General features: G+C 36.5%; 1 long non-coding RNA gene across 1 annotated transcript; it reads left to right on the top strand.

Moving 5' to 3' along the window:
- Window positions 1-326: 326 nt before the first annotated feature.
- On the top strand, window positions 327-19,352 carry LOC122687042. Its single transcript, XR_006339003.1, has 3 exons — window positions 327-466; window positions 5,250-5,254; window positions 19,340-19,352. It is a non-coding gene; the product is annotated as an uncharacterized LOC122687042 (long non-coding RNA).
- The last annotated feature ends 413 nt before the right edge of the window (window positions 19,353-19,765 follow it).

Below are 19,765 nucleotides of genomic sequence, written 5' to 3'. Positions count from 1 at the left end.
AGTATATCATGTGAAATGTCAAGTTGGATGACTCACAAACTGGAATCAACATTGCTGGGAGAAATATCAACAACCTCAGATATGCAGATGATACCACTAGTGGCAGAAAGTGAAGAGAAACTAAAGAGACTCCTGATGAAGGTTAAAGAGGAGAGTGAAAAGTCTGGCTTAAAATGCAACTTTCAAAATATGAAGATCATGACATCTGGTCCCATCACTTCATGGCAAAGATTTTGGGAAAAGTGACATATTTTATTTTCTTGGGCTCCAAAATCAATATGTATGGTAACTGCAGCCACAAAATTTAAAGACACTTGTTCCTTGGAAAAAAATGTAGGACAAAACTAGACAGTGTATTAAAAAGCAGAGACATCACTTTGCAAACAAAATTCCACCTAGCCAAAGCTACGATTTTTCATTAGTCATGTGTGGATGTGAGAGTTGAACCATAAAGAAGGCTGAGTGAGTGAATGAGTGAAAGTCACTCAGTCATGTCCGACTCTTTGTGACCCCATGGACTATGCACGGAATTCTCCAGGCCAGAAAACTGGAATGGGTAGCCTTTTCCTTCTCCAGGGGATCTTCCTAACCCAGGATCAAACCTAGGCCTCCTGCATTGCAGGCAGATTATTCATCAGCTGAGCCACAAGGGAAGAAACCTGAGCACCTAAGAATTGATGCTTTAGAATAGTGGTGCTGGAGAAGCCTCTTGAGAGTCCCTTGAACAGCAAGGAGTTCAAACAATCAATCCTAAAGGAAATCAACCCTGAATATTCATTTCAAGGACGGATGCTGAAGCTGAAACTGAAGCTCCAATACTTTGGCCACCTCATGCAAAGAGACCTGACTAATTGGAAAAGACCCTGATTCTGGAAAAGACTGAAAGCAGGAGGAGAAGGGAGTGACAGAGGAGCAGACTGTTGGATGACATCACTGACTCAGTGGACATGAGTTTGAGCAAGCTCCAGAATTGATGAGGGACAGAGAAGCCTGGTGTGTAACAGTCCATGGGATAGCAAAGAGTCAGGCACAACTTAGTGACTGAAACACATCAACAGCAACAAAAGGAAAACCATATATCTCAAGTTAAAGAATTTAGCACTTTCTATGTATGGCAAGATGCAAGAGTCTAAGTTCAGTGTAATCATTCCTTTCTTACGTATCTCAAGCTATCCTGCATTTTTCACATCCTCCCAAGCTAAATAGGGAGTGGCTGCAGCTAAATGGTTTCTGGATAGCAGATATTATTCTCCCAACTGGGCATACTCTGGACTCAGAAATTCACATTTTGAGACATAGGATCACTGATGGCTGTGACATACTTGTTTACTGGCATGACAGGAAGTACTCCATTTCTCAATGGTTTCAATTACTGTGAAATATTAATGTCAATATAGTGGCTTTCCTGACAGCTCAGTTGGTAAATAATCCACCTGCAATGCAGGAGACCTCACATCGATTGCTGGGTTGGGAAGATCCACTGGAGAAGGGATAGGCTACCCACTCAAGTATTCTTGGCCTTCCTTTGTGGCTCAGCTGGTAAAGAATCTGCCTGTAGTGTGGGAGACCTGGGTTTGATCCCTGGGTTGGGAAGATCCCCTGGAGAAGGGAAAGGCTACCCATTCCAATATTCTGGCCTAGAGAACTCCATGGGCTGTATAGTCCATGGGGTTGCAAAGAGTCAGACACTTCACTTCATGTGTATTTTCGTATAATTCTCACACCATATATATATAATATTATTGCATGATTCACACAATATATATACATACCTATATATACACACAATCTCTATAATGATATATATAACAACCCCAGTCTTACACCTATGTGTTCCTGATTCCCACTTGTTCTCTATAATCAAAGATATTTCCAAAATCAAAATTTTGATCTCTGTTCATTCTTATTTTTTCTTTTTTTAAAAATTTATTTATTTATTTCCATTTATTTTTATTAGTTGGAGGCTAATTACCCTACAATATTGTAGTGGCTTCTGCCATACATTGACAAGAATCAGCCATGGATTCACATGTGTTCCCCATCCCGAACCCCCCTCCCACCCCCCTCCCCATCCCATCCCCCTGGGTCATCCCAGTGCACCAGTCCCGAGCACTTGTCTCATGCATCCAACCTGGACTGGTGATCTGTTTCACACTTGATAGTATAAGACTTCCAAATCCCTGTTAATCCTGGTTAAGGCAAAATATATAGTATGTCTTATATTCAAATGAACTTCCTGGGATCTCCATTTAATTTGTTTTACACGCACACACACACACACACATACACACACATATATAAATATGTATATATATATAATTTCAGTTTCTAGAAAAGGCATTATTTGGTTTTCTGTGTCCCTTTACTACTCTTTCATTTTGCTGGAAATACCTATCTGTTTCCATTCAGGTTTTACATATTAGTCTAATATCCCTTGCCATTGTTGGTCCTACATTGGTAAGTAAAGCAAATATCATTCTTGTCCTCATAGAATTTCTATTCTCACAATTAAGTAAGACTTAGGGGTAATAAACAAACAGACAAAATCATTCTTTTTAAATAGGAGATATTCAAAAATAATATTGAGTTAAGTGCAAAATAAGGTGATAGTAGTTGAGGAATAACTTCTGGTAGAGATAACCTAAATTATGACCTGAAGGAATGAAAGGATAGAGAAAATCATACATAAAGTATCTGAAATGGGAAAGAACATAGCATATACTAGAGTCAATCAGAGAACTACTGATTCTAGAAAATAGTGAGTCATGGAGAGAGTAAAGTGACAGTAGAGAAGCAAAAGTAGGCCAGACAAGAATCAGTCCCATTGTCTATTTTAGTCTAAGTCAATGAGAGATATTGGACCGATAAGTGGCATGACCTCATGTTTTGGTGTTTTGAAGAGAGTAGTTTGGAGAAGAGCAAGAATGGCAGAGGAGTCAAATGTGGGTAGAAGAGTCATACTTGATAGAAAAAAAAAAAATATATATATATATATATAAAGTGCTTGTTTCAGCTAGTTTAAGACCTGAATTTTGTGTTCATGTAGTTAATGCTGATCTAGCCATCTCTTTATGTGATTTGATTTTTTTGTCCTAAGAAAATTTAGCTGTCCAAGTTTTGAGTTTCAGCAATCATTAAAAAAAAAATAGGCACTGTAAAAGATAGACAAAAATGCTTGATAAAGAAAGATATTTGAGTTTGAGTGTTGGAATATTTTCAATCACACATAAATTAAGATGTAGAAGTGTAAGGAACTAACTATATTTGAAGTACACTTATGAAAATGATCATGGAACATAGAATCTATGCTATAGAAGGTTAAGCTAATGGAATTGATATACTAGGTGAATGAAATGACGGGTTTGATGGATTAGATATTGATAAATTCAAAGTTTTGTAGCACTGAAAATCCAAAGCACATGAACTTGAGTACTGAGTGATGGTTCTCAAAGAGTGTGTGTGCTTGGTCTTAGTTGCTCAGTCATATCCAACTCTTCATAGCACAGTGAACTGCAGCCTTCCAGGCTCCTCTGATCATGTGAAATACTTCAATTCTACAACTCTAGGTGGTATTGTTATTAGTGATCATGGGCTCTGTGGTTTGTAACTGAGGGTGAGTAGTTGAGATTGTATATAGGAAAAACTGGAAATGGAAAATATAAACTCTTGGATGAATCCTCCACATTGAAGTTGAAGACATTGATGTCACAGGAATAGTGGAAGAGAAGAATAATGAATAAAGTATTCTTAAATCTCCCATGTAAAGATTACAAAGGGATCAGTAGATCCGTGAATTCCTGCATTGGAGAGAGGAAGAGAAAACAGATCTTTACATAAAGGATAACATGTTAAGCACACAGTTTTACAGGATGGAGTTAGAGAAATGGTTTGGGTATCATAACTGATATCAAGGAGAACAGATATCTCAATTGTTGGCTATGATATATTTAAGACAAAAAAGACTCCATGGAAAGAGTTGCAAGGAATTCTTATCATTTTTTCTAATTACTCTGCATTTTATTTAGAGTTATAAAATCTATCAAAATGTTTCAGTTTGCAAATTGTTATTTGAATAAAGAGCATATTTTATACATTTTACCAAGATTCTTGGTCAACTTGTTTTATTTTCTATCTACAATTTTAAAACTTAGAGAAAACTTCGTTTTCAGTCATATTTTTAATAGAGGATAAAAAGCTGAGTTGCACTGTGTATTTTTTCACTAATGTTAGTTCGTTCCTCTCTTAATTCACAATTCTCAATAAAATGACCTTCTTTTCATTGTTTTATTGTATTGTGTTTTGCTTCAGATAATCTATTATTAAAGCATATCTTATTAAGCATAATTCTCTGTAACCTGGGTTGCCTTTCATGTGAAAAGGTTCATTCATCTTACAAGAAATGATTTTGTACTTATTGCATGTAAAGCATTATATTACATTCAACCAGCTGAGGAAAAGACAAAAGCACTGCTCTGTGGTGAGAGAGCCTACAATGTAACTTGCCTCATCTTTAAACCTTCTTTCTTTGAAAGAACTTAAGTGCTTTATTCCAGTTTTCATAATTAGAGTTAGAATATCATGATTAGACTTTTGACTGACAGAGAAGGTCCCAGAGACATTATTGATAATAAAATAGTTCTTATCAGGTGCTAGGGACTAGGCTAAATATTTTTCATTTGTTATGACAAAAGCATCATACTCATAACAGCAGTATGAGTGTGGTGCTACTAGTCAAATCATCATTTTAGCTACAAAATTACTAATGATTATTTATAATGATGTAATATGTCCAAAATAAAGTCAGTAAGTAACTCAGGTCACAAAAACAACATAAGTCTGTTAAAAAACTCCTTATATCTAACAATTTTTCTCAATAACTACTTCCAGTTATTTCTACTTTCTTGTATTCACTTGGTAGACATCATCTCTATTTGTTGTGCTTTAATATTTGGTCCATTTTAATATACATGTGTAAGATAGTTTTAAAAATACATGTCATTTTCATATATATTTTTTTCAAAATTAAGTATGACAATGATAATATACATTCAATCAATTGATAAAATTAGGAGCCAAATGATAAAAAGTCAAATAGAACATCAAGGTGTTAAAAATGAGCTTTGTGAGATATTTCTTTCTTCTCTTTCTCTCTCACTTATTTCATTTTTTGCCTCGGATACTTGATCTCGACTAGCTTAGCATTCATTTGCCTGCAAAATATCTAATTAAAACTCGTGTTAATCACTAAGTGTATGTGTGTGTGTGCTCAGTTGTGTCCAACTCTTTGAGACCCAGTGTACTGTAACCTGCCAGGCTCCTCTGTCCATGGAATTTTCCAGGCAAGAATACTGAAGTAGGTTGTCATTTCCTACTCCAAGGTATCTTCCTGATCTAGAGATCAAACCCTCATCTCTTGTGTCTCCTGCGTTGACAGGCAGATTCTGTACTACAGTGTCACACAGGAAGCCCATTAATCACTATATTACTACTTAATTAAATGCCAAGATAATTGTGACAACTAAGTTTCATAAACTCTATACTGAATGAGTAGTTTGCTAATGGTAGTAATGCTATTGTGTTTAGTGGTAGTAGAAGTAGTAGTGTGTGTATGCACTGGGCGGCAGTGTGGGGTTAGTGTAGTTACACTCTCCCTTTGTCCTCCATTTCTGTTCTTCCGTTTCTAGTTGCTGTTGTTACTAGCACACCAAGTTAAATTCTTTTGAGTAGGAGATTTTTGTAGAAGTGTTCCCTTGGGATTTGAAACCTGATTTTTAAAAGAAAAGGAATAGTTTGCAAAAGAAAGAAACAGGTATAACATGGATATATAATAATATTATATTATATAATATATTATATATATATATATTTTATATAATTTATTTAGAGGCACAAATATTCACCATTCAAATCTATATTTCTATTTACCATAGCATGGTTCCATATATCACCTTATTGTGTGGGTGATTATACGGAGAATGGTGGTAGTTCCGACTCTTGCAACCCCAAGCACTATAACCTGCCAGGCTCCTCTGTCCATGGGATTCTCCAGATAAGAACACTGGAGTGGGTTGTCATTTCCTTCTCCAGGGGGTCTTCCTGACCCAGGAATCGAAGCAAGGTCTCCTACATTGCAGCCGGATTCTTCCAGACTGAGCCACGAGTGAAGGAGAATAAAAACATGTTATTCACAAATAGCATAATATTTCCCCCCATGCTTTTGTCAATGACATTTCCACAAGTTTGGATGATGTTTTGATAAAGTAAATATATATATATTTTATTTAGAGGCACAAATAGTTTAAAAAGCAATTTCTCCAACAGTTGTAGAGGACTGAGGTCCCCTTTAAAAATAAAGAATAGCAATGCCCTTTGAAAAGTATGAAGTCAACTTTGCTACGTCTATAATTTTTTCTTTGATTCTACTAAAACATGCTGTATTTCTTGGGAAATTTATTTGCTTTTCCTCTGAAATTCCATTTCACCTTTTAATTATATGGTAAATTTTGAACTAGATATTTAATGTAGCAACTAAATAGCAACTCTGGCTGACAAAAGAATAGATGAAAACCAGAGTTATCCAACATGTGCAGCATAAATAATTCATTTTTAGAACTCAAAGAAGCAAGGAAAGTTACTAGTAAGTGTTTTGTACTGATTATCAGAAGAACTGATGATTGGAAAAAGCTTTCTTAAATGTAGGACACTACAACCCAAATATTGCCATGGAGACAGTAGCTGGCATAGCAAAAGAATAATTGCAAAGAAAAATATGCCAGAGTTTATGGGGGGGAAAGATGGAAGGACAATTATATGAAATAAAGTAATTGGAAAAAATGTGTGATTTTCGCTTAAAGAAAGGTGAGGAATAATAGCAAAGCTAGAGTGGTAACATATTTGTAGTATCATGGTTAAACAAAGTTAGCATGGAAAGAAATGCTAGAGATATGAGAAAAGTTAAGGTGATAAATGAATGATGTAATGTTAATACATTCAAAGTTATGAGTGATAAAACGCTGAAGGACTATATCGAAAATAATATGCACTATGTTTTAAAAACTGTTGACCAGTATATTGTAAAATAAAGATTGCAGGAGCTCTAAAGGACTTATGAAGTTTGTTAAAATTCTTCAAACATGTGAATTCTAATTTGCTCTTGAAGTTGTCTGGTAAATATTAACTCCTTATACTTTGTTATCTTTATATTGTTGTTTTTCTAAGTGATCACACCTCAATTAAGATTGAAATGTTAACTTTTAAAAGAATTTATGACTTAAAATGCATTTCTTACTGAAAAACCATGCCATTTATGATGAAGTCAATTCATTAGAAGTCATTTGGTCAAGGAAAGTTTGCTTGGCTCTTTAAGAAACACAGTCCATGGTGTCTCACGGAGTTGGACATTACTGATCAACTAACACTTTCACTTTAAGAAACATGGGCCAAATCTCTTCATTTTCTCAACTTCATGAATATTTCTAACAGCATGTGAAAATATAGAAGAGAGTCATTATTCTTTAAAACTTACTTTGCTGTGTTTGATAGGCTTGACATTTTTTTCAATACTCAAAAATATATGGGGATAGAAAAGCATTCGTTTTTTTCTGAAAGAGTTGAAAATTGTATCAGAATGTAATTTACTCTACTCTAAAGAAGCCTACAATTACTTAATGTTGGCTACCAGAAGTCATGACCAAGTTAACAGAAAGTAGAAGAAGAAGAAGAAGAAAACAAAAAAGCTTTCTTTCTAAATGTATCCTGAAATCTCAGGGTTTTTTTTTTTTTTTTTAATCTGCAGTATATATTTACTTTATCAAAACATCATCCAAACTTGTGGAAATGTCATTGACAAAAGCATGGGGGGAAATATTATGCTATTTGTGAATAACATGTTTTTATTCTCCTTCACTCGTGGCTCAGTCTGGAAGAATCCGGCTGCAGTGTAGGAGACCTTGCTTCGATTCCTGGGTCAGGAAGACCCCCTGGAGAAGGAAATGACAACCCACTCCAGTGTTCTTATCTGGAGAATCCCATGGACAGAGGAGCCTGGCAGGTTATAGTGCTTGGGGTTGCAAGAGTCGGAACTACCACCATTCTCCGTATAATCACCCACACAATAAGGTGATATATGGAACCATGCTATGGTAAACAGAAATATAGATTTGAATGGTGAAGTTCCATGGCACTCCCCAGCTACAAAGTGGCCATCTGGTGAATTCCATATGTGATTATGTATATCCTTGGATTATCCTTAAAGTGAGAGCCAAATATCCATTTAAAGGATGTATAAATTAAACTATTAAAACATTTTATTACAATGTTTTATGAGTTATAATCCTATAAACTACAATGCTTAACAGTCATGTTCTTATTTATAATTATTCCCTTACTCCCAAATATGTAAAAATGTCTTGCCTTTTATATCACTTGAAAATATCCCCTTTTGTCTTTCTATTTAATTAATAATGTCAAAGAGAAAAAAAAAAATAGTAGCTTACTTTTAACCAGTAATTATTTATTCTTTGAAGTAATATTTATTCCTGCAAAGATCACTGCTTTGCTACACGATTTTGTTGTGGGAAAAGAAGGCACATGAGGAAAAAATTGAGTGACTTTTTCTTTACAAGCTCAGTCAAGTTTTTGATTAAAAAAAGCAAAACAGAACATAATCTAAGCCCCATGACTTTCTATGTAAACAGTAAATATGTATTGAAGTCCAACTAAAACCTTTCTAAGAAAGATTAAGTATATTAAATTATCAAGATGACATTGCATCCATAGTCACTGTCATCTTTATTTCAGAATAAAAATAAACTATATTTATGCTATATTCTCCCAAATATTTCTTAAGAACATCTGCTTATATCAAGACTGTTTGTTTTGGTTCTCGCTAGCTTATACATTAATTTTCCACAAAATATATTTTTAAAGTCAAATGAAATTTTAAAATTATCTCAATGGAAAAGATGTATATATATAGGTATAGTTGAGGATCAACACATTGCAGATTTCAGTCTCATTAAAATCCTCTGATGCTCTTTTAGAGCTGTTAGTGTGGTTTCTATATACGAAATTGCTGGTAACGAATTTATGTTATAGGATGAAAGATTCCCAGGTTGTAAGTTAGCATTTTGCAGCTTCACTCAGGTTCCCCCCACCCCTCTTAATAAACCATCTGAGTATCTCATAATTATACCACTAGCAGTGGCATCCTTTCAATTTTGATTACTCATGGTTTTGAAATATGTTTAAAATGAAACTGAAGAATATAGCACACAACTAAATAGAAAACATAGAGAGTAAAAAAAAAAAAGACTAACTGAAACATAAACCTACAATTTAAGCTTGAAATAGCAACAATGATTAAAAGTAAATGGAAGACTATAACTAGAAGCATTTATCAACTTATTTTGATTGTACAATGATAAATGATTTTATAAATGACTGGAGTCATTGTTGTTTTTAAGCTGTCATGTAGCTCTTTAATAAGAATCTGAGAAATGTATGGGATACCTTATGACAAATGTCACTGAAATAATGCATATGTATTAAGCACCTACTCTGTTGCCCTCACTATTTAATTTTATGATATAAAATCTCCCTATTAGAATGAAGACATAACATGGCTGAGGTATAGCTCACACTTTTTTCTCTGGGTCACAAACCCATCCAGTATACATTGCCCTAGTCCCCAGTGGTTTAAAAATAATGCAAATACTTGGGAATTGCCAGAATTCCCACATTGATTACTTGGCCTATGGAGTAAGAATCCCTATGATAGAGAAGGCAACATGGAAGCCTATGATACTTCTTTCACCCTGGCCCAGGATATTGAATTAAAAACACTATACTGGGATGAATGACAATGCACCCATAAGATGCAGGGTACATGTTTCCCATCATGACCACATTTAATCACTGTCTTTACCCTCAGAAAAGCAAGATGGATGCTGGAAGGTAACAGTGGACTTCTGGACACTCAACCAATTAGTAACCCTAATTGCAATTATAAATATATTACTTTATTAGAATAGGATAATGTGGCCTCAGGTACAGATAAAAGACATTTTATCAAACAAATATGCTTTGTAATATTCCATAAGGGAGAAGAAAACTGAGTTTTGATTAACAAAAGACAGCCTGTAGTATGCATTGATAGTCTTCTCTAAGGGTTATGTTATTTCTCATCTTATGTAAATTATCACCCAAAGGGATGTGAACTATCTGTATATTCTGACTGCACCATGTTAATTGACAATGAGCAAATGTAACAAGTAATCTTAGAAGTCTTGTTGAAGAATGTATACTTTCAGTTCAGTTCAGTTCAGTCGCTCACTTGTGTCCGACTCTTTGCAACCCCAAAGATCACAGCACTCCAGGCCTCCCTGTCCATCACCAACTCCTGGAGTTTACTCAGACTCATGTCCATTGAGTCGGTGATGCCATCCAGCCATCTCATCCTCTGTCGTCCCCTTCTCCTCCTGCCCCCAATCCCTCCCAGCATCAGAGTCTTTTCCAGTGAGTCAGCTCTTCACCGTGAGGTGGTCAGAGTATTGGAGTTTCAGCTTCAGCATCAGTCCTTCCAATGAACACCCAGGACTGATCTCTTTTAGGGTGAACTGGTTGGATCTCTTTGCAGTCCAAGGGACTCTCAAGCATCTTCTCCAACACCATAGTTCAAAAGCATCGATTTTTTGGCTCTCAGCTTTCTTCACAGTCCAACTCTCACATCCATACATGACCACTGGAAAAACCATAGCCTTGACTAGACAGACCTTTGTTGGCTATCTAGGTTGGTCATAACTTTCCTCCCAAAGAGTAAGCGTCTTTTAATTTCATGGCTGCAATAACCATCTGCAGTGATTTTGGAACCCGAAAAATAAAATCTGAATCTGTTTCCACTGTTTCCCCATCTATTTGCCATGAAGTAATGGGACCAGATGCCATGATCTTAGTTTTCATAATGTTGAGCTTTAAGCCAACTTTTTCACTCTCCTCTTTCACTTTCATCAAGAGGCTTTTTAGTTCCTCTTCACTTTCTGCCATAAGGGTGGTGTCATCTGCATATCTGAAGTTATTGATATTTCTCCCAGCAATCTTGATTCCAGCTTGTGTTTCTTCCAGCCCAGCGTTTCTCATGATGTACTCTGCATATAAGTTAAACGAGCAGGATGACAATATATAGCCTTTACAGGGTGGAAAATGAAAATATGAAAGATCAAAAGTAATATTTAAAGGTTAGTAATTTAGGTCATGCTAGGCATTCACTGTTAGTAAAATTGTAGAACTAGGAATATTCTACATTGTTAGTGAGATTGTGAGTTGGTACAACCACCCTAAAGAATAGCTAAAGTTTCTTATAAACATACTTTCTGCTTGACCTTGATATTCCACTCCTGGGTATTTACTGTAGAGAAATGGAAAATTCACACAAAAACCTGAAAACAAGTATTTACAGCAGTTCTATTTATGAGTGAAAGAAAGTGAAAGTGAAGTTATTCAGTCGTGTCCGACTCTTTGCGACCCTGTGGACTGGAGCCTACCAAGCTCCTCCATCCTTGGGATTCTTCAGGCAAGAATACTGGACTGGGTTGCCATTTCCTTCTCCAACTGTACCAAATTCACTGGAAATTGCCCCCAAATTCTTCAATTGATGAATGAATAAACAAACTAACATATCCATACAGTGAAACTTTTCTTGGCAATTAAATGGAATGAACTATTTAAAACTGGGACAGTTTGGATAAATCTCAAAGACATTATCCTGATTTGAAGAAGTCAATCTCAAAGGTTACATGCTGTATAATTCCATTTATTTGACATTCTCAAAAGGACAAAAGCATGGTGCTGAAAAGCATATGGTGCTATATATTATGGATCAGGGGAAACTTTAGTAAAGGAATTTTGGGTAAGTGATGAAACTGTTCTGTAAACTGACTTTGATGTTTACCACACAAATATTAGGGCTTCCCTGGTGGTTCAGCTGGTAAAGAATCCACCTGCAATGCAGGAGACCCGGGTTTAACCTCTGGCCTGGGTTGGGAAGAGCCCCTGGTGAAGAGAAGGGCTAATCTCTCCAGTATTCTGGCTTGGAGAATTCCATGGACTGAATAATCCATGAGGTCACAAAGAGTCAGATATGACTGAGTGACTTTCACTTTTCACTTTCACACAAATATTAAAGTTCAAAGACCAAAATAAGTGGAAGAAGTTGAAACTCCAACACTTTGGCCACCTCATGTGAAGAGTTGACTCACTGGAAAAGACCCTGATGCTGGGAGGGATTGGGGGCAGGAGGAGAAGGGAACGACAGAGGATGAGATGGCTGGATGGCATCACCGACTCGATGGGCATGAGTTTTAGTAGACTCCGGGGGTTTGTGATGGACAGGGAGGCCTGGCGTGCTGCGATTCATGGGGTCGCAAAGAGTCAGACACGACTGAGTGACTGAACTGAACTGAATCATCAAAAATGTTTTTTAGTTAAAAAGAAAATTATAAATTGTATCTCTCCCTCCAACTGGTAAGAATTTAGCTCAAGCCTGAACATCCTGTTTCACTTCTGGAGGAAGCATGCTCCACATAAGAACATGCTCCACAACTGACCTGGCCTACCACAAAGTGATGAGCAAAGCTGCCAACTTTGAATTTTGCTTATTACAGGAAAGAGCACTGAAGCAAGCCTTTTTTATGATATAAGCAACTTCTCTACTTGGGGCTATATTACCTGACACACTTTAAGGTACTAGAAGATAAGCTTCTATTGTATATGGTTAGATAATTTGTAGAATTTATGGCAAGGTCTTAGAGGAAGGAGTGTCTGGAGACCCTTCCTCCAGCGGGGCTTGGTTCTTGGTAAGGAGACCAAGAAGAATCTAAGGTCTTCTGCATTGCAAGAAAGTTCATTAACAATAAGGAGAGAAAGAACAATAAGGATCAAAGAGTTGGACACAACAGAGCACTTACAAAGAATGAACAAAGAGAATACCTCAAGAGAGAGGCAGGCTGTGCCAAGGGACAAAAATGGCCCTGAAGGGCTGGGGTACAGTGTTTTTAAGGAAGGATTATTTGCATAATCCAAAGGGGTAATTGACTGACAGGTTTGATTGACAGCTATAGGTTATATATCAGGATTCTCTATCACACACTTCTTCCCATAATTCTGACTATTATAATTAGATCTATGTATTCATGGGATATTTATGAGAAGTTAATGAGTACAATGGTCACCAAAATTAACTTTAATACAGTATAGTGTGAGGTGTGTGCATATGTTAAAGTAGAGAAAATCCCTCCAGTTGGCGAGTAGGGATTTTATTATGGCCCTTTGACTATTTTGGGGAGCTAGTGGTAAAGGGCCCCCCAGCAGATCCAGGAGACGTAAGAGACAGGGGTTGGATCCTTGGGTCAGGAAGACCCACAGAAGGGCATGTTAACCCACTCCCACATTTTTGTCTGGAGAATTCACGGCCAGAGGAGCCTGGTGGGCTACAGTCAGTAGGGTTGTAAAGAGTCAGACATGACTGAAGCAACTTAGCATGCACTAGTATTCTTGGAGTCCCAATGGACATATTAGAGGCAGGGCTTGTAAATTTCTTGGTGGGATTAGGCAGCTATTGGATGGTTAGCTGAAAGGGCCACCTTTCCTGGCTCTCAGCCAATTTCCTGCCTATCAGTTCCAACAGAAATATCATAGTGCAAAATCCCAGGTTATGGAGCAAGGACATGCCATCTGAGGTGGATAATTAAGTACCTTTAGAAAACATTAGTTGTCCTAGTACTAGATTTTGGCAGACATAGTGAACCCCATGGGGGTACATGAAGTATTCACACGTTCAAAACTTGTCTTGTTGAATTGGGATGTTTTAGACCCTAGAGTTATGAAGTTGAACTAGCCCAGCAACAATCTATAGGAAAATAGAAGTACTCTATCAGGATCAGGTATGAGCAGCGAACATCATGCATAAGCTACATGGGCAAATAGCCCAGACATTTAGGCCACTCACTACAATCTGAATTATATCAGCACTTCTTCAAAAGATTTATGAATGAATCAGCTTGTGTGCATGCACACATGTGTGTGTGTGTGTGAGAGAGAGAAATGTATGTGTACATTAGTTTTGGTATTAGAATAATGCTAGCCTCATAGTATGAGTTAGAAAGTACTTCTATTTTCTGGAAGTGTTCCTAAAGAAGTGTCATGTTTTCTTTCTGTACTGTTTGGTAGAATCTACTAGTAAAATGATCTTGGATTCAGATTTTCTCTTTAGAAATATTTTTAACCACAAATTTATTTATTTATTTTTAATAAATATAGATTAACTATTCTTGAGTTAGTTTTGGTAGTTTGTAACTTTTAAGGAATTGGTCCAATTGTTTTATGTTGTAGAATTTAATAATATAAAGTTGTTCATAATACTTCCTTATATTAATTTCAGTATCTGTGAGATCATTAGTGATGTGATATCTTCTGCTTCATTTCTAATATTGACAATTTTGGTCTAAATTTTTCCTTGGTTAACTTACCAAGAGATTTATAATAATCTGTAGTTTTATATTACAAAGTTTCATGGGACATTTTGGGCAATAACATTAATTTTTAATTATAATGTGGCCTTCAAAGATCTGCTATTTCCTTCAGAGTGGTAAAAAGTGAGCTGATAAAATAATAGTCTTTTTATTTTTTTTCCCTCTATGGAGTATTATACATGGGAGATGTCCCAGTTTACTGAGTTTTGTGATTTGGATGTCATTCTTACCATACAGGCAAAACAAATGCTTATTTTCCCTTAAAGTTTATGGTAAATGCATGGAAATATCTCAAAATAAGTGACTTTTTGATAAATCTTGACTTACTGACTGATAGTGGTAAAGGGATTTTTGTGGCTTTGGATATGAAGCATAATGTCAGTTGTCTGATATGTTCAGATTAGATTTCTATAATATCTTATTTTTTCCTGTGAAATGTGGTTTCTATATCAATATCATGAATTTATCCTTCATCTTAATTCTTGAATACTTGTGCTCTGTAGATGTGTGTCTTCTTTTTTAACATCAGCCAATTCATGCCCTTATGGGCATGCCCTTTTCAAACCTCTTACTTCCAAATTGCATGCCAATGTAAACCATATCAATCCCCCTCTATCATTCCCTTAGTGACTCTGCTTACATTTTCAGGTCATACTTGTACAAGCATGCTTTAATTATCAATCTAGTTGCCCCTAACACATCTTACAAGGCCTGTTTCTTCTGTGTTTAGTGCAAGGGTTGACTGAGAGCAAAATCAATGGGAAATTGTAAATCGATTCTGTAGTCTTCGTCCTTAGTAAAGTCTGAAAAAATATATTTTTTTTTCCAGTGACTATTACGGAAATTCTTAAGAAAAAGAAGTCACTGTGACTTTCTCATTAGGTTTGATTTTTTTTTTTAATTTACAAGTAAAATTGCAAGGGGTAAGATCTTCTTTGCTCTGTACCCATCTGTTTCAGTATCTCCTCCCCTCTCTCCCTCTTTCCCCCTCTCCTTTCTCTCTCTCTAATGGATGAAATGAGATATCTATGTTCTTCTTTCAAAAATATGAAAATATATTATTACAATTTTTAGTACACTCTGTTCCTTCTATTTCAAATCATAACTATAATTTCAATAAAACAAGGGAAAATATAATTTGTAATCATTTAAAAAGACAGAAAATGGAAAATATTTTGTTATGTATGTGATTTATACAAGCAAACATCTAAAATAATTGTTTATAAAATTATACTTGTAGTTGGTATATGTATTAAAATCTAATTTAATAACAAAAAGTAAATGAACTTCTTAGTACTCTCAAAGCTCAAAGTTTTAAAAGTCGCTTATGGCCATTATGGGCGCAAATGGTAAAGAATCTGCCTGCAATGCAGGAGACCTGGATGGAGAAGCAATTGGCTACTCACTCCTGTATTCTTGTGTGGAAAATTCCATGGACACTGGAGCCTGGTGGTCTATTGTCCATGTGGTCACAAAGAGTCAGGCACAACTGAATGACTAACACGTTCACATTTATGACCATTATGAGATCACATATTTAGTTACTCAGCTATTCACATTCAGTGCTTAAGTGGAAAGAAAGCAACAGGTTTTGTTTTGTTTTGTTTTTTATTCTTATGGATAAATCAATATTCCATTTTTCTGGGAAAAAGTTATATGCTTTAAATGTTTCAAATAAGGAAAACAGGTGTTTAAACTGAACATTATATTTTGGCTATTCATAATTTGTGTTTTGATAATGTCCTCTTCACCCTGTTGATGAAGGAAGGATTTCTGCCCTAGGGTTAGGGAATGGCCTAACCCTAACATGACACCCAGCACCACACAGATGAGATAGACAGCCATTCATAGTCACATGTACTCACAATTCTAGGTGGAGGACACTTTATAACATGCAGGGACACATGGGAGTGGCATTCTGGAGCAGACTGAACAAACAGTTACTATGGAAACATTCTTCATAATAACTTAGCAAGAAGTGGGATGATTCCTGGTTCCAGTGGGAAGATGTGGTTTTCTTCTTTGAATAATTCAGTAGACTAGCAGGGAACTGAAGCCTGCTTTTCAGCAATAAGCAGGCGCTAATCATCTCCCAATCAACCCAAGGAAGGTTATTTGGTGGGAGTATCCTTATCCATGAGGTTCAGAGGGAGAGGGAGCTTGCACTTAAGCTACCTGACACTCTCAGGATTTCACATGTCAAGGTTCAGACCTTCCACTACAACTTGCAACATGAATAGTTAGAGAGATGGAGTGATAGATATACTTTTTACTGTAATCATGTAATTAAAAAAAAATCATAGCAGTTGTCTTTTTGATTGGAAATTTAGGAAATAAGTAAGAATATGTTTCTTGCCATCTAGTTTCTCCAACATTGAATTAAAAAATTTAATGTAATTGAAGTATAATTGACTTACAATGTTGTATTAATTTCTACCACCACATCAGATTTTTGTAAAGAATAATTTTGTGTATCTTTTTGAGATTTATAGCATACTCATTCTATTTTTTGTCTATAATTCTGTTTAACCTCAGTTGTATATTTAAGTATATGCAAAAGTCACTAATCCTTTTTGAAGTACTGATAAAACATGGTGATGGTGGTATAGTCACTAAGCCATGTTTGACTCTTGAGACCCCATAGACTGTAGCCCGCCAGGTTTCTCCATCCATGGGATTTCCCAGACAAGAATACTAGACACTTGGTGGCCATTTCATTTTCCAGGGTATCTTCCTAATCCAAGGGTTGGCCCTGTATTCCCTATATTGTAGGCAGTCTCCTGCATTATAGGCTGATTCTTTACCACTGAACCACCAAGGATTCCCCATTGGCATATTATACTAGTTCTCATTTTTATTATCATCTTCTTGTCTGGACAATATCATTGAGTTGTGTTGTGCTTGATTTTCTTTTCTTCCAAGAAGATTTCCTCTGTACTGTAATTCCTTGTCTGCTTCAGTTTGTCTTTGTTTGACATCATATTTTAATGTTTATATTTTTCCTGTATACATTATTTTCCAAACTTTTCTTTCTCAATATATTCTGCTGTAGGAGACAGGAAGAATAAAAGAAAAGCAGGCCCTGGCAAGGGCCACAAAAGAAATTTATAATTATTGATAAACTGGATGCTATAAGGCATGAGACTCTTGGAACAAGTCCCAAGGAAACAGTTCATATACTTGAAAACAAGATATGATCCTGGGGTCGGAAAACTGACCCCAGACTGTTTCCCAATTGGCATCTCAGAGTCACATGTTTTATGTATCTGGAGGAAAATCTATAGATAAGAATATTAGTCTTAGTTACGGATTTGTTACTGATTACTGTTTCTTGGTTCAGTCAGTTAGTTCAGTTCAGTTGCTCAGTCATGTCATTGAGACCCCATGGATCACAGCACACCAGGTCTCCCTGTCCATCACCAACTCCTGGAGTTTACTCAGACTCATGTCCATCAAATTGGTGATGCCATCCAGCCATCTCATCCTTGTCGTCCACTTCTCCTCCTGCCCCCAATCCCTCCCAACATCAGGGTCATTTCCAATGAGTCAACTCTTCACATGAGGTGATCGAAGTATTGGAGTTTCAGCTTCAGCATCAGTCCTTCCAATGAACACCCAGGACTGATCTCTTTTAGGATGGACTGGTTGGATCTCCTTGCAGTCCAAGGGACTCTCAAGCATCTTTTCCAACACCACAGGTCAAAAGCATCAATTTTTTGGCACTCAGCTTTCTTCACAGTCCAACTCTCACATCCATACATGACCACTGGGAAAACCATAGCCTTGACTAGATGGACCTTTGTTGGCAATGTAATGTCTTTGTTTTTTAATATGCTGTCTAGGTTGGTCATAATTTTCCTTCCAAGGAGTAAGTGTCTTTTAATTTCATGGCTGCAATCACCAACAGCAGTGATTTGGGAACCTCCGAAAAAATGAATTCTGACACTGTTTCCACTGTTTCCCCATCTATTTGCCATAAAGTGATGGGACTGGATGCCATGATCTTAGTTTTCATAATGTTGAGCTTTAAGCCAACTTTTTCACTCTCCTCTTTCACTTTCATCAAGAGGCTTTCTAGTTCCTCTTCACTTTCTGCCATAAGGATGGTGTCATCTGCATATCTGAGGTTATTGATATTTCTCCTGGCAATCTTGATTCCAGCTTGTGCTTCTTCCAGCCCAGCATTTCTTATGATGTACTCTGCATATAAGTTAAACAAGCAGGGTGACAATATACAGCCTTGACATACTCCTTTTCCTATTTGTAACCAGTCTGTTGTTCCATGTCCAGTTCTAACTGTTGCTTCCTGACCTGCATGTAGGTTTCTCAAGAGGCACGTCAGGTGGTTTGGTATGCCCATCTCTTTCAGACTTTTCCACAGTTTATTGTGATCCACACAGTCAAAGGCTTTGGCAAGTCAATAAAGCAGAAATAGATGTTTTTCTGGAACTCTCTTGTTTTTTTGATGATCCAGCGGATGTTGGCAATTTGATTTCTGGTTCCTCTGCCTTTTCTAAAACCAGCTTGAACATCTAGAAGTTCACAGTTCACATATTGATGAAGCCTGGCTTGGAGAATTTTGAGCACTACTTTACTAGCGTGTGAGGTGAGTGCAATTGTGTGATAGTTTGAGCATTCTTTGGCATTTGCTTTCTTTGGCGTTGGAATGAAAACTGACATTTTCCAGTCCTGTGGCCACTGCTGATTTTTCCAAATTTGCTGGCATATTGAGTGCAGCACTTTCACAGCATCATCTTTCAGGATTTGAAATAGCTCCATTGGAATTCCATCACCTCTACTAGCTTTGTTCGTAGTGATGCTTTCTAAGGCTCACCTGACTTCACATTCCAGGATGCCTGGCTCTAGGTGAGTGATCACACCATTGTGATTATCTGGGTCATGAAGATCTTTTTTGTACAGTTCTTCTGTATATTTTTGCCACCTCTTCTTAATATCTTCTGCTTCTGTTAGGTCCATACCATTTCTGTCCTTTATTAACCCCATCTTTGCATAAAATGTTCCTTTGGTATCTCTAATTTTCTTGAAGACTCTACACATGGACATCACCAGATGGTCAACCCTGAAATCAGGTTGATTATATTCTTTGCAGCCAAAGATGGAGAAGCTCTATACAGTCAGCAAAAACAAGACTGGGAGCTGACTGTGGCTCAGATCATGAATTCCTTACTGCCAAATTCAAACTTAAATTGAAGAAAGTAGCGAAAACCAATAGACCATTC

This window comes from Cervus elaphus, chromosome 30, assembly GCF_910594005.1.
Source record: "Cervus elaphus chromosome 30, mCerEla1.1, whole genome shotgun sequence".
Taxonomy (NCBI): domain Eukaryota; kingdom Metazoa; phylum Chordata; class Mammalia; order Artiodactyla; family Cervidae; genus Cervus; species Cervus elaphus.
The sequence above is the reverse complement of the archived record's forward strand: the minus strand, read 5'-3'. Positions and strand labels throughout refer to the sequence as shown.